Source organism: Astatotilapia calliptera, chromosome 20 (assembly GCF_964374335.1).
Source record: "Astatotilapia calliptera chromosome 20, fAstCal68.1, whole genome shotgun sequence".
Lineage (NCBI taxonomy): Eukaryota > Metazoa > Chordata > Actinopteri > Cichliformes > Cichlidae > Astatotilapia > Astatotilapia calliptera.
In genome coordinates, this window is record NC_137441.1 from 32,831,817 (window position 1) to 32,838,306 (window position 6,490).

Consider the following 6,490-nt stretch of genomic DNA (forward strand, 5'->3'; position numbering starts at 1 on the left):
GAAATGAGAGAGGGAGTCTGGAGAATTTTATGGAGTGTCTACTTTTCATTTTCTTTCATTGCAAACCAAACAAAAATAAACAAAGTTGCGACAAACGCTCCAACCAATCCAGGGTTGTGAGGAGAGGCTGCAGTTGAGCCCTGCTGTCACTGGAAGACGGGCGGTCAGTATCTAAAAATACAAAATTTGCTCCCAGTTTTTTGAGTTGTGAAATCCAGCTGTCCTGTTTGAGGCACAACTGTAGTTGGCTGCAGCACTCGTGTTGTTGTTGTAGCTGGATCTTCTCTAAACACAGTCTAAGAATATGCCGGTCATCCAGCAACAGCACCCTCACTCACTCAAGCTTATTTCAGTCAACATACTTCAGGCCTGATGGCGCACCCATAAACTGACACCAAGTTACAGACCTGTGTTGATATTTTAAGGCTTGAGGGGAAACTTGTGCGTATGATTCTTGAATAGTAATTATATTTATACCCTTTGAACTGTTTGTATTTGCACATATACAGGATGTTGGGTCTGGATTTACCACCTGTTAAATTATGTCACTACACTCTGATAGCATAGAAACTATTAATTAACCATTAATAGATACAAAAATTAGACTAGCTTTCCAAATCTCATTGTAAGTTCTGGGTTTACTCTAGAATGGTTTAACACATGCAGTCTCTGATTATCCAACACACCCTTGTGAATTCTCTCCACAATATTCTCCTTTTCAGTGTGTCAAATGCAAAGAGCGGAGATGACATCTCCATATATTTTGCCTACGTGCTGTAATGTGTGCACGAAATAAATCTCATTCAGAGGAAGCACTGGAGTGGGAATCCTGGAGGTGGACAGGTATTTTGATCCCGAGAGTATATTGTGGAAATAAGCTTCTGTCAAAATGATATCACAGCTAGAAAGAAGTCGAGCAGATGGCGGGAGTTGGTACGCCTTCAGGGGAGCTCAAAGACTGAGTGGAAGCTGTGGATCTTTGTTGCCACTGTTTTGGCTGTTATGGTCAGTGGTTGACCCCACAGCAGCTCAATGGCCATATAGCCTGGTTTCACAGCTACCAGGCACAGCAGGGATTTAGCACAGCATGGAAGAATGTGGAACTGACTCTGGTGGGAAAAGCAATGTTTCATTACTGCACTAAAGAAATGCTGTTATGAATTAAACAGCATTTAAAGGCACACAATACAAATGCAACTGTGGCATTGAAACTGATAGCAGGTACGGTCAGCATAATAATAAAACACCAGGGGAAGTAGCGGCTAAGTGCTGATAATCAAATACCCTTGGTAAACTGATCATCAGTATGTGTGATCACCTCTATAAAAACAGAGGTTTTGGCATTTTGCTGGTCCGTCACATTCAGGTGTTTATTAACAGAATTTTACAATCTTCCCAGGAGTGAACGTACCTGCAAATTCAACCGTTCAATGCTCACAAAAATGCAAGAAACTCAGCAATAGCTGCACTAGACTCTACAGGCCTCAGTTAGCATGTTGAATGCTAAGATTCATGACAGCACACACCAGGAGAAAGCCTCTTCTCTCTAAAAAGAACATGGCAGCATGCCTCAGGTTTGCAAAGTTGCATCTGGGCAAATCACAAGACTCAACGACAAACAAGATCTAAGTGGAGATGTTTGGTCATATTGCACAGCATGCCATCTGGTGAAAACCAAACACAGCACATCAGCACAAATGCCTCATAGTAACTGTGAAAGTTATGATGGAGGGGTGATGATTTGGGCTTGTTTTACAGCCACAGGACCCCGACCTCTGGCAGTCACTGAGTCAACCATGAACTCCTCTGTATACAAAAGTATTTTCGAGTCAAATGTGAGGCCGTCTGTCCGACAGCTAAAGCTTGGCCGAAAGTGGGTCATGCAACAGGAGAATGATCCAGAGCAGACCCGGTCCGGACCTCAACCAGACTGAGATGCTGTGGTGGGACCTTACAAGAATTCTTTCACAATTATGCGAGAGACTGATAAAGTCATACAGGAAAAAAACAGCTTCAAGTTATTACTTGACTCATGAGGTGTTCACAGGACTGCAGAGAGTCCTGTGAAAGAAATATCTCTGTCACAGGACTGCACGTGAGCATGAGGAAGAAATCGATTTGCAGTGAGAAGTAATTCCTCTACTTTCATGGCAGAAATGGAGAGCAGTAATGGCGGGTATGTAATTTCAGACGCCTTTTCCTTAAAGCATCGGCACATCAGAGGGACACATTTTATGCAGGATGTACCAAACGTAGGTGAGTTTTGGTGATATTCCCCTCAGGATATACATAAATTAAATAAAAGTTGTTTTTAAAAAATAGTTAAATTATTTCTTTGTTGTGGTGTTCAAAATATGGATGAGTTAAAGCAATATGTGAAGAATCTTTGGAAATTAGACACTAAATTAGCAACATTATTGAGTTTTGTGGAAAATTCTATTTTAGCAGATGAAGCAGTGCCTTCAGTCTGATGGGATGAGTGGGAGCATGAAGAGAAAGCCTGACAGAGAATATGATATGATAAGATAGTCCAGCCAACTCAATTTTTTTTATTATTAAGCTTCAAGTACATAATATATAAAACATGACAGATTCATGTGAGATATAGTCTCACACCATGGAAGGAGATTATTCTATACCCTACAGGGGTATAGAGTTACATGAGTTTTCAGCAGGTACTATCTACTAAGAGGGTTAATATGTTTAGGATAACAGTAAGACAGGAGTTCACAGCCATACCGGCAAAGCTGTGAGGCTGTATGCACATCTGCATGTCCAAGACAGCTGTAGGTGAACTAAAAGTGGCAGCCCAGCTCTATCCTTAATTCATGTGCGGTCACGAGCTGTGGGGAGCTCGCGCTTTATCGAGCACTGGAGAAAGTCATGACGAGTAAAACAGATAAAACTGAGACAATTGTGCACCAAAGAAGTTTTGCAGACTCCAAAATGAGCCAGAAGGTTTGTGGAAAGTATGGACTCAAGCCTAAACCTTTTATCCACATGAAGCTGCTTCAGTATTAACTTTAAGAGTAGCTGAGAAATAAAGGTGGTCTGCTTCAAAAAGACTTAAGGAAACCATTGTAAGCGCTGCTTGTTGTTGCTGCAGAAAAGGGAGTCACGTCACATTATTGTTGGATGTGGATGGACCTGTAGTCAGTTTTATGCATCACCAACATAGAACCAAAATAATAAATGTATCATCAGGTATGTAGACTTTTCTGCTTGTCACTGCATTTTGTTCAATTAAACTCGGGCCTATTTTTTGCATATCTTGCACTGCACTGCAACTACCAGCTAAATTTCATTATTTTATGGAGCTGATTGTATTTTCGCTTTCATTTTATTTTACTCTTAAAATAACCCAGCCCTGCCAGTTAGGATGTCTTTTATGTTGGCTCGCATCTCTTTCATCTCGCTGAAAAAGCCTTTGATGTCTCGGGGAAAGCTCGCTTTGAAGAACACAAATAAACCTGCCTTGTATTTTCTTCATAAAAATATGCGTTTCTGTATGTAACAGTCATGCTGCGGACGAGCACAAGAATGATCAAAGTTGTCTTATCAGCAGAGCATCTGATGCAGAAAACCGGTTTCATTTCTCTCCGTGAAGCGAGCATGAGGTGCTGCAAGTAGATGAAACTTGGAGCAAATCTCATCTATTAGTCATGAGGTTTAGGGAGTGTGTATCTGCAGAGCTCTGTGCATGCCCATGAGTGACTGTGCAGTGCTGCATTACTCCACATGTGCCCCTCTTTGCCTGCCTCCCTTTTCTCTGGATACTCTTGGCTTTGCCCAATGTGTTGAGTCACAAGGTAGGAAGGAGCGTCACCTCCCTCGCTCCTGGAGCTGCCACGCTTTCAACTCGCTTTTCGCTTTGAAGATGAAAGTCGGAGCTGATCACATTCATTTGTCCCATAAAATTATATCCTTCCCCCTCAAACGTATGGGGGTGGAGTAATTTTTAGTGCCGGTCAGAGAGTCATGTGGCTTTAAAGTTTCTTACTTTCAATAATGCTGACTTTAAACTCTGGTAAAATTTTCAGAATGCTGTCAGGAGTCCAAGAACCCACTTGGGAAAAGAAAAAGAAGCAGTACTTTTCAATTGCACACCGATCAACCACAAAATTAAAACAACTGACAAGTGAAGCGAATGACATTAATCTTCTCATTGCAATGCAAAGGTCTGCCACTGCTGGGAAAGCTTGCGTCCTTGCCCAAACCTTGCTCCATAATGGCAATGACACTCCCCCACAGCTGCAGTCCAAACTGCTCAAGACATCGATGGAGACCTACCGAGAAGTTCATATCTTCTATAATCAAATCTTATAATTAATTTTTTAGATAGGTTAATAAAAATACTGAAGTCCTGAATGTCATAGGCATTTTTTTTTCTTTTCTTACAGTCGTGTTTACAAATTGATTACAGGCTAGGCAGACAAACTACCCCTACCCTACATTCATCCTCCTAAACTTCTCCCTCCCTCTTCCTTCATTTTACCCCATCCCTAGCATCCTCCTCAGTCACACCAACTCTCTGCATGTCCTCCTTAACTACATCCACAAACCTCCTCTGTGACCTTCCTCTTTTCCTCTTGCCTGGCAGCTCCATAATAAGCATCCTTGGTCCAGTATCCACTGTCCCTCCTCACCTTGCCTCTCTAGCTTTGCCTCCAAATTGCTCAACCTGAGTTTTCCCTCTGATGCGCTCATTTTAATCTCGTCCATTCGGATCTCTCCCAAAGAAAATCTGAGCGTCTTTAGCTCGGCCACGTCCAGCAACACCTCGTCTCTTTCTGTCAGTGTCACCGTCTTCAAACCAAACAGCACAACAGCTCTCACTACCATCTTTAATATGTTCCCTTACTGCTCTCCTTCTTTCACAAATCATCCCTGACACTCATCTCCACCCACTACAACCCGCCCGCACTCTCTTCTTCACCTGTCTGTTACTTTGGGTAGCTGACCCCAGGTATTTAAACTCAACCTGTCCATCAAAGAAGAAGGGACTCAGAGTCAATCCTTGTTGTATTCTTGCTCCCAACTTGAACCCATCTGTCACTCCTGCCGTGCAACTCATCATTGTCTCTCTGTCCTCACATTTGTCCTGCACCACCCTCACACACTTCTCCGCCACTCCTGACCTCCCCATGCAATACCATAGTTCCTCTCTCGGGATGTTATCATCTGTTTCCTCTAGATCCACAAAGACACGGCAGAACTCTTCGATACTTCTGCATCAACACTCTCAAATCAAACATCACATCAGTAGTTCTTTTTCTCTGCATGAAGCCATACTGCTGCTCACTGATCGTCACCTCTCTGCTAGCCTAACCTAACTTCAGCAGCTCTTTCCCTCATCTTCATTTTCTTCTTTCTTGAAACACTGAAATCAGAAGAATCAAACTTAAGTAAAGTTGTGCGTAAGTGGGACTGCAAGCGGGCTTTTGTCCACCAAGACCTTCAAGGTCATCTTCATGATTTATTAGTCAAAAAGTGACACATGCACACCAAACTTCTTAAAGTACGTTTAAAAAGAACAAAGAAAAGGAATATATACAAAACACAGCACTATTCAATTAAAAGTGAATATTCCAGAGAGCGCTTCCTTATAATGCAACAACAGGCGCTGCTTTAAGAAAAACCATCCTTTCAAACTTATTTCATATTTTAAAGAACTTAAATTCACAAGCACTGATGTGACTGCGCATCACACAGTTGAAACGTTTCTTAAACAGCTGTCCGCAGTATATGAACATCATGATAATGAGCGCTGCACACACACACACACACACACACACACACGCAGAGTTGCGTAATGCAATGCGATTGTGCCGGTGGCAGTTATCAGCTGGTTGGCGCACAGATCAGCTGCTGCGCGCCGAGCTCTGGGTCTGATCTGCCTGACATCAGATAAACACAACGTCAGCGCTCACGTGTACAGTGAGAGTGGGAGCTTATGCTGCCGGGGAGAGAAAAGTCCTCTCACATGCTGGCAGATGAGAGTCGGGCACTGATGTTCCCCTGTTTGTCTGAGAGGCTGCGTTAAAAATAACTGATGGACAAAAAATGTTTCCCCATGTGGATATGCATAATTGTTTTTAAAAAAACAAACAAAAAAACCCATGCAAGTTTATTATATGCACACTTTCATCTACACCTTGGTCCAGTTACAGTTAAAAGACATCTACAGCAGCTGGCTTGTTATCCCCAGAGCTGATAAAGGTATGGGAACAGTAAACAGATGTTCATCATTAGCAGAGGGAAAAAAAAAGAGGGAATCCCTTCTTCAACTTGGCGACCAAGTAGCGCCCCCGGTAATTTAAACATCTGCCTCAATGAAAAGCCGACAGGGAATTGCACAGTGCTGTGGTTGGTTATTGCTAGATAATGAGGTAAATGAGAGAGCTTCAAATTTTTCTTTTTTCATCTGGAAAGATGCCAGTGCAAAAGTGTGTCATTTCAAAGGACGGTTGTTAAAAGTTTTTATGGGTAG